Below are 18914 nucleotides of genomic sequence, written 5' to 3'. Positions count from 1 at the left end.
GCGGGCCCTTGGACTATCTAGGTTACCTAGCGGGCACTTGGACTATGTAGGTCAATACCGGGCACATGCACTATCTAGGTTACCTAGCGGGCACTTGGACTATGTACGTTCCCTAGCGGGCACTTGGGCTATCTATGTTAACTACCGGGCACTTGCACTATGTAGGTTACCTAGCGGCACTTGGACTATGTAGGTTAACTAGCATGCACTTGGACTATTCAGGTTAACTAGAGGACACTTGGACGATCTAGGTTAACTAGTGGGCCCTTGGACTATGTAGGTTAACGAACAGGCATTTGGACTATGTAAGTTACCTAGCAGACACTTGGACTGTCTAGGTTACCTAGCGGGCACTTGGCTATCTAGGTTAAAGAACGGACACTTGGACTATCTAGGTTGCCTAGCGGGCATTTGGACTATGTAAGTTACCTAGCGGGCACTTGGACTATCTAGGTTACCTAGTGGGCTCTTGGACTATGTAGGTTCCCTAGCGAGCACTTAGACTATGTAGGTTCCCAATCGGGTACTTGGACTCTCTAGGTTATGTATGGGGCAATCGGACTGTCTAGGTTACCTAGTGGGCACTTGGACTATGTAGTTTACCTAGCAGGCACTTGGACTATGTAGGTTAACTAGAGGGCACTTGGACTATGTAGGTTCCCTAACGGGCACTTGGAATATGTAGGTTCCCTATCGGACACTTGGACTATGTAGGTTCCTCTGCAGGCAATTGGACTATGTAGGTTCCCTATCAGGCACTTGGAATATGTAGGTTAACTAGCGGGCACTTGGATGATCAAGGTTAACTAGCGGGCACTTGGACTATCTAGGTTAACTAGCGGGCACTTGGACTATCTAGGTTAATTAGCGGGCACTTGTACAATGCAGGTTTCCTAGCGGGCTCTTTGACTATGTAGGTTCCCTAGCGGGCAATTGGACTATATAGGTTCCCTACCGGCACTTGGACTATCTAGGTTCCCTAACGGGCACTTGGAATATGTAGGTTTCCTATCGAGTACTTGGACTATGTAGCTTCCTCAGCGGGCACTTGGACTATGTAGGTTCCCTATCGGGCATTGGACTATGTAGGTTAACTAGCAGGACCTTGGACTATCTAGGTTACTTAGCGGGCACTTGGACTATGTAGGTTAACTAGCGGACACTTGGACAATCTAGATTACCTAGCGGGCACTTGAACTACGTAATACAATAGTGGGCTCTTGGACTATCAAGATTACCTAGTGGGCACTTGGACTATGTACGTCCCCTAGCGGGCACTTGGACTATCTAGGTTAACTAGAGGGCCCTTGGACTATGTAGGTTTACTAGCGGGCACTTGGACTATCTAAGTTAACTAGCGGGCACGTGGACTATGTAGTTTCCCAAGCGGGCATTTGGATTATTTAGGTTACCTAGTGGGCACTTGGACAATGTAGGTTTCCTAGCGGGCACTTGGACTATCTAGGTGAACCATCGGGCACTTTGACTATGTAGGTTACCTAGTGGGCACTTGGACTATGTAGGTTACCTTGCGGGCACTTGTACTATCTAGGTTACCTAAAGGGAACTTGGACTATGTAGGTTAACTAGCGGACACTTGGACGATCTAGGTTAACTAGCGGGCACTTGGAATATCTAGGTTAACTAGCGGGCCCTTGGACTATGTAGGTTGACTAGCGGGCACTTGGACTATCTAGGTTAACTAGCGGGTTCTTGGACTATGTAGGTTAACTAGCGGGCACTTGGATGATCAAGGTTAACTAGCGGGCACTTGGACTATCTAGGTTAATTAGCGGGCACTTGTACAATGCATGTTCCCTAGCGGGCTCTTTGACTATGTAGGTTCCCTAGCGGGCAATTGGACTATGTAGGTTCCCTACGGGCACTTGGACTATCTAGGTTCCCTAAAGGGCACTTGGAATATGTAGGTTCCCTATCGGGTACTTGGACTATGTAGGTTCCTCAGCGGGCACTTGGACTATGTAGGTTCCCTATCGGGCATTGGACTATGTAGGTTAAGTAGCAGGACCTTGGACTATCTAGGTTACCTAGCGGGCACTTGGACTATGTAGGTTAACTAGCGGATACTTGGACAATCAAGGTTACCTAGCGGGGACTTGAACTATGTACATACAATAATGGGCACTTGGTCTATCAAGGTTCCCTAGCGGGCACTTTGACTATGTAGGTTCCCTAGCGGGCACTTGGACTATCTAGGTTCCCTACAGGCACTTGGACTATCTAGGATCCCTAAGGGGCACTTGGAATATGTAGGTTCCCTATCGGACACTTGGACTATGTAGGTTCCTCTGAAGGCACTTGGACTATGTACATCCCCTAGCGGGCACTTGGACTATCTAGGTTAACTAGAGGGCCCTTGGACTATGTAGGTTAACTAGCGGGCACTTGGACTATCTAGATTAACTAGCGGGCCCTTGGACTATCTAGGTTAACTAGCGGGCACTTAGACTATGTAGTTTCCCTAGCGGGCATTTGGATTATTTAGGTTACCTAGTGGGCACTTGGACTATGTAGGTTTCCTAGCGGGCACTTGGACCATCTAGGTTATCGAAAGGGCACTTTGATTATGTAGGTTACCTAGTGGGCACTTGGACTATGTAGGTTACCTTGCGGGCACTTTTACTATCTAGGTTACCTAACGGGAACTTGGACTATGTAGGTTAACTAGCGGACACTTGGACGATCTAGGTTAACTAGCGGGCACTTGGAATATATAGGTTAACTAGCGGGCCCTTGGACTATGTAGGTTGACTAGCGGGCACATTGACTATCTAGGTTAACTAGCGGTTTCTTGGAATATGTAGGTTAACTAGCGGGCACTAGGACTATGTAGGTTCCCTATCAGGCACTTGGACTATGTAGGTTAACTAGCGGGCACTTGGATGATTAAGGTTAACTAGCAGGCACTTGGATTATCTAGGTTAACTAGCGGGCACTTGGACTATCTAGGTTGATTAGCTGGCACTTGTACAATGCAGGTTCCCTAGCGGGCACTTGGACTATATAGGTTCCCTAAGGGCACTTTGACTATGTAGGTTAAGTAGCGGGCACTTGGAATATCTAGGTTAACTAGCGGGCCCTTGGACTAAATAGGTTGACTAGCGGGCACTTGGACTATCTAGGTTAACTAGCGGGTTCTTGGACTATGTATTTTAACTAGCGGGCACTTGGACTATCTAGGTTAACTAGCTGACCTTGGACCATGTAGGTTAACTAGCGGGCGCTTGGACTATCTAGGTTAACTAGCTGACCTTGGACTATGTAAGTTAACTAGCGGGCTTTTGGACTATCTAGGTTAACTAGCGGGCACTTGCACAATGCAGGTTCCCTAGCGGGCAGTTTGACTATGTAGGTTTCCTAGCGGGCACTTGGAGTATATAGGTTCCCAACGGGCACTTGGACTATCTAGGTTCCCTACCGTCACTTGGAATATGTAGGTTCCCTATCGGGCACTTGGACTATGTAGGTTCCTCTGCGGGCAGTTGGACTATGTAGGTTCCCTATCAGGCACTTGGAATATCTAGGTTAACTAGCGGGCACTTGCACAATGCAGGTTCCCTAGAGGGCACGTGGACTATATAGGTTCCCTATGGGCACTTTGACTATGTAGGTTAACTAGCGGGCACTTGGAATATCTAGGTTAACTATCGGGCACTTGCACAATGCAGGTTCCCTAGCGGGCACTTTGACTATATAGGTTCCCTAGCGGGCACTTGGACTATATATGTTCCCTACGGGCACTTGGACTATCTAGGTTCCCTAACGGGCACTTGGAATATGTAGGTTCCCTATCGGGTACTTGGACTATGTAGCTTCCTCAGCGGGCACTTGGACTATGTAGGTTCCCTATCGGGCACTTGGACTATCTAGGTTAACTAGCTGACCTTGGACTATGTAAGTTAACTAGCGGGCTTTTGGACTATCTAGGTTAACTAGCAGGCACTTGCACAATGCATGTTCCCTAGCGGGCACTTTGACTATGTAGGTTCCCTAGCGGGCACTTGGACTATATAGGTTCCTCCGGGCACTTGGACTATCTAGGTTCCCTAATGGGCACTTGGAATATGTAGGTTCCCTATCGGGCACTTGGACTATGTAGGTTCCCTATCAGGCACTTGGACTATGTAGGTTAACTAGCGGGCACTTGGATGATTAAGGTTAACTAGCAGGCACTTGGATTATCTAGGTTAATTAGCGGGCACTTGGACTATCTAGGTTGATTAGCTGGCACTTGTACAATGCAGGTTCCTTAGCGGGCACTTGGACTATATAAGTTCCCTAAGGGCACTTTGACTATGTAGGTTAACTAGCGGGCACTTGGAATATCTAGGTTAACTAGCGGGCACTTGCACAATGCAGGTCCCCTAGCGGGCACTTTGACTATGTAGGTTCCCTAGCGGGCACTTGGACTATATTGGTTCCCGACGGGCACTTGGACTTTCTAGGTTCCCTAACGGGCACTTGGAATATGTAGGTTCCCTATCGGACACTTGGACTATGTAGGTTCCTCTGCAGGCAATTGGACTATGTAGGTTCCCTATCAGGCACTTGGAATATGTAGGTTAACTAGCGGGCACTTGGATGATCAAGGTTAACTAGCGGGCACTTGGACTATCTAGGTTAACTAGCGGGCACTTGGACTATCTAGGTTAATTAGCGGGCACTTGTACAATGCAGGTTCCCTAGCGGGCTCTTTGACAATGTAGGTTCCCTAGCGGGCAATTGGACTATATAGGTTCCCTACGGGCACTTGGACTATCTAGGTTCCCTAACGGGCACTTGGAATATGTAGGTTCCCTGTTGGGTACTTGGACTATGTAGCTTCCTCAGCGGGCACTTGGACTATGTAGGTTCCCTATCGGGCATTGGACTATGTAGGTTAACTAGCAGGACCTTGGACTACCTAGGTTACCTAGCGGGCACTTAGACTATGTAGGTTAACTAGCGGACACTTGGACAATCTAGGTTACCTAGCGGGCACTTGAACTATGTATATACAATAGTGGGCACTTGGACTATCTAGGTTACCTAGCGGCCACTTGGAATATGTACGTCACCTAGCGGGCACTTGGACTATCTACGTTAACTAGAGGGCCCTTGGAATATGTAGGTTAACTAGCGGGCACTTGGACTATCTAGATTTACTAGCGGGCCCTTGGACTATCTAGGTTTACTAGCGGGCACTTGGACTATCTAAGTTAACTGGCGGGCACTTGGATGATCAATGTTAACTAGCGGGCCCTTTGACTCTCTTGGTTAGCTAACTGGCACGTGGACTATGTAGGTTAACTAGCAGACACTTGTACGATCTAGGTTAACTAGCGGGCTCTTGCACTATGTAGGTTAACTAGTGGGCCCATTGACTATGTTGGTTAACTAGCGGGCACTTGGACGATCTAGGTTAACTAGCGGGCACTTGGACTATGTAGGTTCCCTAGCGGGCACTTGGACTATATAGGTTCCCTACGGGCACTTGGACTATCTAGGTTCCCTAACGGGCACTTTGAATATGTAGGTTCCCTATCGGGTACTTGGACTATGTAGCTTCCTCAGCGGGCACTTGGACTATGTAGGTTCCCTATCGGGCACTTGGACTATCTAGGTTAACTAGCTGACCTTGGACTATGTAAGTTAACTAGCGGGCTTTTGGACTATCTAAGTTAACTAGCGGACACTTGCAGAATGCAGGTTCCCTAGCGGGCACTTTGACTATGTGTGTTCCCTAGCGGGCACTTGGACTATATAGGTTCCCTACGGACACTTGGACTATCTAGGTTCCCTAATGGGCACTTGGAATATGTAGGTTCCCTATCGGGCACTTGGACCATGTAGGTTAACTAGCGGACACTTGGACAATCTAGGTTACCTAGCGGGCACTTGAACTATGTACATACAATAGTGGGCACTTGGACTATCTAGGTTACCTAGCGGCCACTTGGACTATGTACGTCCCCTAGCGGGCACTTGGACTATCTACGTTAACTAGAGAGCCCTTGGAATATGTAGGTTAACTAGCGGGCTCTTGGACTATCTAGATTATCTAGCGGGCCCTTGGACCATCTAGGTTTACTAGCGGGCACTTGGACTATCTAGGTTAACTAGCGGGCACTTGGACTATGTAGTTTCCCTAGCGGGCATTTGGATTATTTAGGTTACCTAGTGGGCACTTGGACTATGTAGGTTTCCTAGCGGGCACTTGGACTATCTAGGTTAACGAACGGGCACTTTGACTATGTAGGTTACCTAGCGGGCACTTGGACTATGTAGGATCCCTATCGGACATTTGGACTAATTAGGTTACCGATCGGGCACTTGGACTATCTAGGTTAACTAGCGGGCACATGGACTATGTAGGTTAACTAGCGGGCCCTTGTACTATGTAGGTTATCTAGCGAGCACTTGGAGTATCTAGGTTAACTAGCGGACCTTGGATTACGTAGGTTAACTAGCAGGCCCTTGGACAATGTAGGTTAACTAGCGGGCACTTGGATGATCTAGGTTAACTAGAGGGCACTTGGAATCTCTAAGTTAACTAGCGTGCACTTGGACTATCTAAGTTAACTAGCGGGCACTTGGATGATCAATGTTAACTAGCGGGCCCTTTGACAATCTTGGTTAGCTAACTGGCACGTGGACTATGTAGGTTAACTAGCAGACACTTGTACGATCTAGGTTAACTAGCGGGCTCTTGCACTATGTAGGTTAACTAGTCGGCCGATTGACTATGTTGGTTAACTAGCGGGCACTTGGACGATCTAGGTTAACTAGCGGGCACTTGGACTATGTAGGTTCCCTAGCGGGCATTTGGATTATATAGACAACCTAGCGGGCTCTTAGACTTTGTAGGTTACCTAGCGGGCCCTTGGACAATGAAGGTTAACTAGCGGGCCCTTGGACTATGTAGGTTACCTAGCGGGCACTTGGACGATCTAGGTTAACTAGCGGGTACTTGGACTATGTAGGTTAACTAGTGGGCCCTTGGACTATGTAGATTAACTAGCGGCTCTTGGACTATCTACGTTAACTAGCGGGCCCTTGGACTATGTAGATTCCTTAGCGGGCATTTGGACTACATAGATAACCTAGTGGGCACTTAGATTTTGTAGGTTACCTAGCGGGCACTTGGAATATCTAGCTTGCCTAGCTGGCACTTGAACTATCTACGTTACCTAGCGGGTTCTTGGAGTATGTAGGTTACCTAGCGGGCTGTTGGACTATCTAGGTTACCAAGCAGGCACTTGGACTATCTAGGTTAACTAACGGGCATATGGACTATGTAGGTTCTCTAGCGTGCCCTTGGAGTATGTAGGTTCCCTAGCGGGCCCTTGGACTATCTAGGTTTACTAGCGGGCACTTGGACTATCTAGGTTAACTAGGGGGCACTTGGATTATGTACTTTCCCTAGCGGGCACTTGGACTATCAAGGTTAACGAACGTGCACTTGGACTATGTAGGTAACCTAGCGGTCACTTGGAATGTCTAGGTTACCAAGCGGGCACTTGGACTATGTAGGTTAACTAGCGGACACTTCGACTATCTAGGTTAGCTAACGGGCACTTGGACTATCTAGGTTACCTAGCGGGCACTTGGACTATGTAGGTTCCCTAGCGGGCACTTGGACGATTTAGGTTACCTAGCAGGCACTTTGACTATCTAGGTTAACTAACGGGCACTTGCACAATGTAGGTTGCCTAGCGAGCACTTGGACTATGTAGGTTCCCTAGCGAGCACTTAGACTATGTAGGTTCCCAATCGGGTACTTGGACTCTCTAGGTTATGTATGGGGCAATCGGACTGTCTAGGTTACCTAGTGGGCACTTGGACTATGTAGTTTACCTAGCAGGCACTTGGACTATGTAGGTTAACTAGAGGGCACTTGGACTATGTAGGTTCCCAGCAGGCACTTTGACTATGTAGATTATGTAGTGGCACTTGGACTATCTACGTTAACTAGCGGGCCCTTGGACTATGTAGATTCCCTAGCGGGCACTTGGACTCTGTATGTTCCCTACGGTCACTTGAACTATGTAGGTTCCCTAGCAGGCACTTGGACTATGTAGATTCCAGAGTGGGCACTTGGACTATGTAAGTTAACTACCGGGCACTTGGACTATGTAGGTAAACTAGCGGGCCCTTGGACTATCTAGGTTACCTAGCGGGCACTTGGACTATGTAGGTCAATACCGGGCACATGCACTATCTAGGTTACCTAGCGGGCACTTGGACTATGTACGTTCCCTAGCGGGCACTTGGGCTATCTATGTTAACTACCGGGCACTTGCACTATGTAGGTTACCTAGCGGCACTTGGACTATGTAGGTTAACTAGCATGCACTTGGACTATGCAGGTTAACTAGAGGACACTTGGACGATCTAGGTTAACTAGTGGGCCCTTGGACTATGTAGGTTAACGAACAGGCATTTGGACTATGTAAGTTACCTAGCAGACACTTGGACTGTCTAGGTTACCTAGCGGGCACTTGGCTATCTAGGTTAAAGAACGGACACTTGGACTATCTAGGTTGCCTAGCGGGCATTTGGACTATGTAAGTTACCTAGCGGGCACTTGGACTATCTAGGTTACCTAGTGGGCTCTTGGACTATGTAGGTTAACTAGTGGGCACTTAGATTATGTATGTTGCATAGCGGGCAATTGGACTATCTAGGTTAGGTAACGGGCACATGGACTATATAGGTTACCTAGCGGACCCTTTGACTATGTATGTTACCTAGCGGGCACTTGGAATATCTAGGTTAACGAAAGGGCACTTGGACTATGTAGGTTACCTAGCGGGCACTTGGATTATCTAGGTTAGCTAACAGGAACTTGGACTATCTAGGTTACCTAGTGGGCACTTGGACTATGTAGGTTACCTTGCGGGCACTTGTACTATCTAGGTTACCTAACGGGAACTTGGACTATGTAGGTTAACTAGCGGACACTTGGACGATCTAGGTTAACTAGAGCGCCCTTGAAATATCTAGGTTAACTAGCGGGCCCTTGGACTATGTAGGTTCCCAAGCGGGCACTTGGACTATCTAGATTAACTAGCGGGTTCTTGTACTATGTAGGTTCCCTAGCGGGCACTTGGACTATCTAGGTTAACTAGCTGACCTTGGACTATGTAGGTTAACTAGCGGGCACTTGGACTATCTAGGTTAACTAGCGGGCACTTGCACAATGCAGGTTCCCTAGCGGGCACTTTGACTATGTAGCTTCCCTAGCGGGCACTTGGACTATATAGGTTCCCTACGGGCACTTGGACCATCTAGGTTCCCTAACGGGCACTTGGAATATGTAGGTTCCCTATCGGGCACTTGTACTATGTAGGTTCCTCTGCGGGCACTTGGACTATGTAGGTTCCCTATCAGGCACTTGGACTATGTAGGTTAACTAGCGGACACTTGGATGATCAAGGTTAACTAGCGGGCACTTGGATTATCTAGGTTAATTAGCGGGCACTTGGACTATCTAGGTTGATTAGCGGGCACTTGTACAATGCAGGTCCCCTAGCGGGCACTTGGACTATATAGGTTCCCTAAGGGCACTTTGACTATGTAGGTTAACTAGCGGGCACTTGGAATATCTAGGTTAACTAGCGGGCCCTTGGACTATGTAGGTTAACTAGCGGGAACTTGGACTATCTAGGTTAACTAGCGGGCATTTGCACAATGCAGGTTCCCTAGCGGGCACTTTGACTATGTAGGTTCCCTAGCGGGCACTTGGAGTGTATAGGTACCCTACGGGTACTTGGACTATCTAGGTTCCCTAATGGGCACTTGGAATATGTAGGTTCCCTATCAGACACTTGGACTATGTAGGTCCTCTGAGGGCACTTGGACTATGTAGGTTCCCTATCAGGCACTTGGACTATGTAGGTTAACTAGCGGGCACTTGGGCTATCTAGGTTAACTAGCGGGCACTTGAACCATCTGGGTTAATTAGCGGGCACTTGTACAATGCAGGTTCCCTAGCGGGCTCTTTGACTATGTAGGTTCCCTAGCGGGCAATTGAACTATATAGGTTCCCTACGGGCACTTGGACTATCTAGGTTCCCTAACGGGCACTTTGAATATGTAGGTTCCCTATCGGGTACTTGGACTATGTAGGTTCCTCAGCGGGCGCTTGGACTATCTAGGTTAACTAGCGGGTTCTTGGACTATATAGGTTAACTAGCGGGCACTTGGACTATCTAGGTTAACTCGCGGACACTTGGACAATCTAGGTTACCTAGCGGGCACTTGAACTATGTACATACAATAGTGGGCACTTGGACTATCTAGGTTAACTAGCGGGCACTTGGACTATCTAGGTTAACTAGTGGGCACTTGCACAATGCAGGTTCCCTAGCAGGCACTTTGACTATGTAGGTTCCCTAGCGGGCACTTGGACTATATAGGTTCCCTAGGGGCCCTTGGAGTATCTAGGTTCCCTAACGGGCACTTGGAATATGTAGGTTCCCTATCGGGTACTTGGACTATGTAGGTTCCTCAGCGGGCACTTGGACTATATAGGTTCCCTATCGGGCATTGGACAATGTAGGTTAACTAGCAGGACCTTGGACTATATAGGTTACTTAGCGGGCACTTGGACTATGTAGGTTAACTAGCGGGCCCTTGTACTATGTAGGTTATCTAGCGAGCACTTGGAGTATCTAGGTTAACTAGCGGACCTTGGATTACGTAGGTTAACTAGCAGGCCCTTGGACAATGTAGGTTAACTAGCGGGCACTTGGATGATCTAGGTTAACTAGAGGGCACTTGGAATCTCTAAGTTAACTAGCGTGCACTTGGACTATCTAAGTTAACTAGCGGGCACTTGGATGATCAATGTTAACTAGCGGGCCCTTTGACAATCTTGGTTAGCTAACTGGCACGTGGACTATGTAGGTTAACTAGCAGACACTTGTACGATCTAGGTTAACTAGCGGGCTCTTGCACTATGTAGGTTAACTAGTGGGCCCATTGTCTATGTTGGTTAACTAGCGGGCACTTGGACGATCTAGGTTAACTAGCGGGCACTTGGACTATGTAGGTTCCCTAGCGGGCATTTGGATTATATAGACAACCTAGCGGGCTCTTAGACTTTGTAGGTTACCTAGCGGGCCCTTGGACAATGAAGGTTAACTAGCGGGCCCTTGGACTATGTAGGTTACCTAGCGGGCACTTGGACGATCTAGGTTAACTAGCGGGTACTTGGACTATGTAGGTTAACTAGTGGGCCCTTGGACTATGTAGATTAACTAGCGGCTCTTGGACTATCTACGTTAACTAGCGGGCCCTTGGACTATGTAGATTCCCTAGCGGGCATTTGGACTACATAGATAACCTAGTGGGCACTTAGATTTTGTAGGTTACCTAGCGGGCACTTGGAATATCTAGCTTGCCTAGCTGGCACTTGAACTATCTACGTTACCTAGCGGGTTCTTGGAGTATGTAGGTTACCTAGCGGGCTGTTGGACTATCTAGGTTACCAAGCAGGCACTTGGACTATCTAGGTTAACTAACGGGCATATGGACTATGTAGGTTCTCTAGCGTGCCCTTGGAGTATGTAGGTTCCCTAGCGGGCCCTTGGACTATCTAGGTTTACTAGCGGGCACTTGGACTATCTAGGTTAACTAGGGGGCACTTGGATTATGTACTTTCCCTAGCGGGCACTTGGACTATCAAGGTTAACGAACGTGCACTTGGACTATGTAGGTAACCTAGCGGTCACTTGGAATGTCTAGGTTACCAAGCGGGCACTTGGACTATGTAGGTTAACTAGCGGACACTTCGACTATCTAGGTTAGCTAACGGGCACTTGGACTATCTAGGTTACCTAGCGGGCACTTGGACTATGTAGGTTCCCTAGCGGGCACTTGGACGATTTAGGTTACCTAGCAGGCACTTTGACTATCTAGGTTAACTAACGGGCACTTGCACAATGTAGGTTGCCTAGCGAGCACTTGGACTATGTAGGTTCCCTAGCGAGCACTTAGACTATGTAGGTTCCCAATCGGGTACTTGGACTCTCTAGGTTATGTATGGGGCAATTGGACTGACTAGGTTACCTAGTGGGCACTTGGACTATGTAGTTTACCTAGCAGGCACTTGGACTATGTAGGTTAACTAGAGGGCACTTGGACTATGTAGGTTCCCTAGCGGGCACTTTGACTATGTAGATTATGTAGCGGCACTTGGACTATCTACGTTAACTAGCGGGCCCTTGGACTATGTAGATTCCCTAGCGGGCACTTGGACTCTGTATGTTCCCTACGGTCACTTGAACTATGTAGGTTCCCTAGCAGGCACTTGGACTATGTAGGTTCCAGAGTGGGCACTTGGACTATGTAAGTTAACTACCGGGCACTTGGACTATGTAGGTAAACTAGCGGGCCCTTGGACTATCTAGGTTACCTAGCGGGCACTTGGACTATGTAGGTCAATACCGGGCACATGCACTATCTAGGTTACCTAGCGGGCACTTGGACTATGTACGTTCCCTAGCGGGCACTTGGGCTATCTATGTTAACTACCGGGCACTTGCACTATGTAGGTTACCTAGCGGCACTTGGACTATGTAGGTTAACTAGCATGCACTTGGACTATGCAGGTTAACTAGAGGACACTTGGACGATCTAGGTTAACTAGTGGGCCCTTGGACTATGTAGGTTAACGAACAGGCATTTGGACTATGTAAGTTACCTAGCAGACACTTGGACTGTCTAGGTTACCTAGCGGGCACTTGGCTATCTAGGTTAACGAACGGACACTTGGACTATCTAGGTTGCCTAGCGGGCATTTGGACTATGTAAGTTACCTAGCGGGCACTTGAACTATCTAGGTTACCTAGTGGGCTCTTGGACTATGTAGGTTAACTAGTGGGCACTTAGACTATGTATGTTGCATAGCGGGCAATTGGACTATCTAGGTTAGGTAACGGGCACATGGACTATATAGGTTACCTAGCGGACCCTTTGACTATGTATGTTACCTAGCGGGCACTTGGACTATCTAGGTTAACGAAAGGGCACTTGGACTATGTATGTTACCTAGCGGGCACTTGGACTATCTAGGTTAACGAAAGGGCACTTGGACTATGTAGGTTACCTAGCGGGCACTTGGATTATCTAGGTTAGCTAACAGGAACTTGGACTATCTAGGTTACCTAGTGGGCACTTGGACTATGTAGGTTACCTTGCGGGCACTTGTACTATCTAGGTTACCTAACGGGAACTTGGACTATGTAGGTTAACTAGCGGTCACTTGGACGATCTAGGTTAACTAGAGCGCCCTTGAAATATCTAGGTTAACTAGCGGGCCCTTGGACTATGTAGGTTCCCAAGCGGGCACTTGGACTATCTAGATTAACTAGCGGGTTCTTGTACTATGTAGGTTCCCTAGCGGGCACTTGGACTATCTAGGTTAACTAGCTGACCTTGGACTATGTAGGTTAACTAGCGGGCACTTGGACTATCTAGGTTAACTAGCGGGCACTTGCACAATGCAGGTTCCCTAGCGGGCACTTTGACTATGTAGCTTCCCTAGCGTGCACTTGGACTATATAGGTTCCCTACGGGCACTTGGACCATCTAGGTTCCCTAACGGGCACTTGGAATATGTAGGTTCCCCATCGGGCACTTGTACTATGTAGGTTCCTCTGCGGGCACTTGGACTATGTAGGTTCCCTATCAGGCACTTGGGCTATGTAGGTTAACTAGCGGGCACTTGGATGATCAAGGTTAACTAGCGGGCACTTGGATTATCTAGGTTAATTAGCGGGCACTTGGACTATCTAGGTTGATTAGCGGGCACTTGTACAATGCAGGTCCCCTAGCGGGCACTTGGACTATATAGGTTCCCTAAGGGCACTTTGACTATGTAGGTTAACTAGCGAGAACTTGGAATATCTAGGTTAACTAGCGGGTTCTTGGAGTATATAGGTTAACTAGCGGGCCCTTGGACTATCTAGGTTAAGTAGCTGACCTTGGACTATATAGGTTAACTAGCGGGCACTTGGACTATCTAGGTAAACTAGCTGACCTCGGACTATGTAAGTTAACTAGCGGGCACTTGGACTATCTAGGTTAACTAGCGGGCATTTGCACAATGCAGGTTCCCTAGCGGGCACATTGACTATGTAGGTTCCCTAGCGGGCACTTGGAGTATATAGGTACCCTACGGGTACTTGGACTATCTAGGTTCCCTAACGGGCACTTGGAATATGTAGGTTCCCTATCAGACACTTGGACTATGTAGGTCCTCTGAGGGCACTTGGACTATGTAGGTTCCCTATCAGGCACTTGGACTATGTAGGTTAACTAGCGGGCACTTGGACTATCTAAGTTAACTAGCAGGCACTTGAACCATCTAGGTTAATTAGCGGGCACTTGTACAATGCAGGTTCCCTAGCGGGCTCTTTGACTATGTAGGTTCCCTAGCGGGCAATTGAACTATATAGGTTCCCTACGGGCACTTGGACTATCTAGGTTCCCTAACGGGCACTTTGAATATATAGGTTCCCTATCGGGTACTTGGACTATGTAGGTTCCTCAGCGGGCACTTGGACTATCTAGGTTAACTAGCGGGTTCTTGGACTATATAGGTTAACTAGCGGGCACTTGGACTATCTAGGTTAACTCGCGGACACTTGGACAATCTAGGTTACCTAGCGGGCACTTGAACTATGTACATACAATAGTGGGCACTTGGACTATCTAGGTTAACTAGCGGGCACTTGCACAATGCAGGTTCCCTAGCAAGCACTTTGACTATATAGGTTCCCTAGCGGGCACTTGGACTATATAGGTTCCCTAGGGGCACTTGGAGTATCTAGGTTCCCTAACGGGCACTTGGAATATGTAGGTTCCCTTTCGGGTACTTGGACTATGTAGGTTCCTCAGCGGGCACTTGGACTATGTAGGTTCCCTATCGGGCATTGGACAATGTAGGTTAACTAGCAGGACCTTGGACTATATAGGTTACTTAGCGGGCACTTGGACTATGTAGGTTAACTAGCGGGCCCTTGTACTATGTAGGTTATCTAGCGAGCACTTGGAGTATCTAGGTTAACTAGCGGACCTTGGATTACGTAGGTTAACTAGCAGGCCCTTGGACAATGTAGGTTAACTAGCGGGCACTTGGATGATCTAGGTTAACTAGAGGGCACTTGAAATCTCTAAGTTAACTAGCGTGCACTTGGACTATCTAAGTTAACTAGCGGGCACTTGGATGATCAATGTTAACTAGCGGGCCCTTTGACAATCTTGGTTAGCTAACTGGCACGTGGACTATGTAGGTTAACTAGCAGACACTTGTACGATCTAGGTTAACTAGCGGGCTCTTGCACTATGTAGGTTAACTAGTGGGCCCATTGACTATGTTGGTTAACTAGCGGGCACTTGGACGATCTGGGTTAACTAGCGGGCACTTGGACTATGTAGGTTCCCTAGCGGGCATTTGGATTATATAGACAACCTAGCGGGCTCTTAGACTTTGTAGGTTACCTAGCGGGCCCTTGGACTATCTAGGTTGCCTAGCGGGCATTTGGACTATGTAAGTTACCTAGCGGGCACTTGGACTATCTAGGTTACCTAGTGGGCACTTGGACTATGTAGGTTAACTAGTGGGCACTTAGACTATGTATGTTGCATAGCGGGCAATTGGACTATCTAGGTTAGGTAACGGGCACATGGACTATATAGGTTACCTAGCGGACCCTTTGACTATGTATGTTACCTAGCGGGCACTTGGACTATCTAGGTTAACGAAAGGGCACTTGGACTATGTAGGTTACCTAGCGGGCACTTGGATTATCTAGGTTAGCTAACAGGAACTTGGACTATCTAGGTTACCTAGTGGGCACTTGGACTATGTAGGTTACCTTGCGGGCACTTGTACTATCTAGGTTACCTAACGGGAACTTGGACTATGTAGGTTAACTAGCGGACACTTGGACGATCTAGGTTAACTAGAGCGCCCTTGAAATATCTAGGTTAACTAGCGGGCCCTTGGACTATGTATGTTCCCAAGCGGGCATTGGACTATCTAGATTAACTAGCGGGTTCTTGTACTATGTAGGTTCCCTAGCGGGCACTTGGACTATCTAGGTTAACTAGCTGACCTTGGACTATGTAGGTTAACTAGCGGGCACTTGGACTATCTAGGTTAACTAGCGGGCACTTGCACAATGCAGGTTCCCTAGCGGGCACTTTGACTATGTAGCTTCCCTAGCGGGCACTTGGACTATATAGGTTCCCTACGGGCACTTGGACCATCTAGGTTCCCTAACGGGCACTTGTACTATGTAGGTTCCTCTGCGGGCACTTGGACTATGTAGGTTCCCTATCAGGCACTTGGACTATGTAGGTTAACTAGCGGGCACTTGGATGATCAAGGTTAACTAGCGGGCACTTGGATTATCTAGGTTAATTAGCGGGCACTTGGACTATCTAGGTTGATTAGCAGGCACTTGTACAATGCAGGTCCCCTAGCGGGCACTTGGACTATATAGGTTCCCTAAGGGCACTTTGACTATGTAGGTTAACTAGTGGGCACTTGGAATATCTAGGTTAACTAGCGGACCATTGGACTATGTAGGATAACTAGCGGGAACTTGGACTATCTAGGTTAACTAGCGGGTTCTTGCAGTATATAGGTTAACTAGCGGGCACTTGGACTATCTAGGTTAAGTAGCTCACCTTGGACTATATAGGTTAACTAGCGGGCACTTGGACTATCTAGGTAAACTAGCTGACCTTGGACTATGTAAGTTAACTAGCGGGCACTTGGACCATCTAGGTTAATTAGCGGGCACTTGTACAATGCAGGTTCCCTAGCGGGCTCTTTGACTATGTAGGTTCCCTAGCGGGCAATTGAACTATATAGGTTCCCTAACGGGCACTTTGAATATGTAGGTTCCCTATCGGGTACTTGGACTATGTAGGTTCCTCAGCGGGCACTTGGACTATCTAGGTTAACTAGCGGGTTCTTGGACTATATAGGTTAACTAGCGGGCACTTGGACTATCTAGGTTAACGAGCGGACACTTGGACAATCTAGGTTACCTAGCGGGCACTTGAACTATGTACATACAATAGTGGGCACTTGGACTATCTAGGTTAACTAGTGGGCACTTGGACTATCTAGGTTAACTAGCGGGCACTTGCACAATGCAGGTTCCCTAGCGGGCACTTTGACTATGTAGGTTCCCTAGCGGGCACTTGGACTATATAGGTTCCCTAGGGGCACTTGGAGTATCTAGGTTCCCTAACGCGCACTTGGAATATATAGGTTCCCTATCGGGTACTTGGACTATGTAGGTTCCTCAGCGGGCACTTGGACTATGTAGGTTCCCTATCGGGCATTGGACAATGTAGGTTAACTAGCAGGACCTTGGACTATATAGGTTACTTAGCGGGCACTTGGAATATGTAGGTTAACTAGCGGAAACTTGGACAATCTAGGTTACCTAGCGGGCACTTGAACTATGTACATACAATATTGGGCACTTTGACTATCTAGGTTAACTAGAGGGCCCTTGGACTATGTAGGTTAACGAGCGGGCACTTGGACTATCTAGGTTAACAAGCGGGCATTTGCACAATGCAGGTTCCCTAGCGGGCACTTTGACTATGTAGGTTCCCTAGCGGGCACTTGGACTATCTAGGTTCCCTACGGGCACTTGGACTATCTAGGTTCCCTAACGGGCACTTGGAATATGAAGGTTCCCTATCGGACACTTGGACTATGTAGGTTCCTCTGGAGGCACTTGGACTATGTACGTCCCCTAGCGGGCACTTGGACTATCTAGGTTAACTAGAGGGCCCTTGGACTATGTAGGTTAACTAGCGGGCACTTCGACTATCTAGATTAATAGCGGGCCCTTGGACTATCTAGGTTTACTAGCGGGCACTTGGACTATGTAGTTTCCCTAGCGGGCATTTGGATTATTTAGGATACCTAGTGGGCACTTGGACTTTGTTGGTTTCCTAGCGGGCACTTGGACTATCTAGGTTAACGAACGGGCACTTTGACTATGTAGGTTACCTAGTGGGCACTTGGACTATGTAGGTTACCTTGCGGGCACTTGTACTATCTAGGTTACCTAACGGGAACTTGGACTATGTAGGTTAACTAGCGGACACTTGGACGATCTAGGTTAACTAGCGGGCACTTGGAATATCTAGGTTAACCAGCGGGCCCTTGGACTATGTAGGTGGAGTAGCGGACACTTGGACTATCTAGGTTAACTAGTGGGTACTTGGACTATGTAGGTTAACTAGCGGGCACTTGGACTATCTAGGTTAACTAGCTGACCTTGGACTATGTAAGTTAACTAGGGGCACTTGGACTATCTAGGTTAACTAGCGGGCACTTGCACAATGCAGGTTCCCTAGCGGGCACTTTGACTATGTAGGTTCCCTAGTGGGCACATGGACTATATAGGTTCCCTAGGGGCACTTGGAATGTGTAGGTTCCCTATCGGGCACTTGGACTATGTAGGTTCCTCTGCGGGCACTTGGACTATGTAGGTTCCCTATCAGGCACATGGACTATGTAGGTTAACTAGAGGGCACTTGGATGATCAAGATTAACTAGCAGGCACTTGGATTATCTAGGTTAACCAGTGGGCACTTGGACTATCTAGATTGATTAGAGGGCACTTGTACAATGCAGGTTCCCTAGCCGGCACATGGACTATCTATTTTAACTAGCGGGTTCTTGGACTATGTAGGTTAACTAGCGGGCACTTGGACAATCTAGGTAAACTAGCGGACCTTGGACTATGTAAATTAACTAGAGGGCACTTGGACTATCTAGGTTAACTAGCGGGCACTTGCACAATGCAGGTTCCCTAGCGGGCACTTTGACTATGTAGGTTCCCTAGCGGGCACTTGGACTATATAGG

Source organism: Tenrec ecaudatus, chromosome 1 (assembly GCF_050624435.1).
Source record: "Tenrec ecaudatus isolate mTenEca1 chromosome 1, mTenEca1.hap1, whole genome shotgun sequence".
In the NCBI taxonomy this organism is placed as follows: Eukaryota; Metazoa; Chordata; class Mammalia; order Afrosoricida; family Tenrecidae; genus Tenrec; species Tenrec ecaudatus.
Note: the sequence above shows the minus strand (reverse complement) of the source record.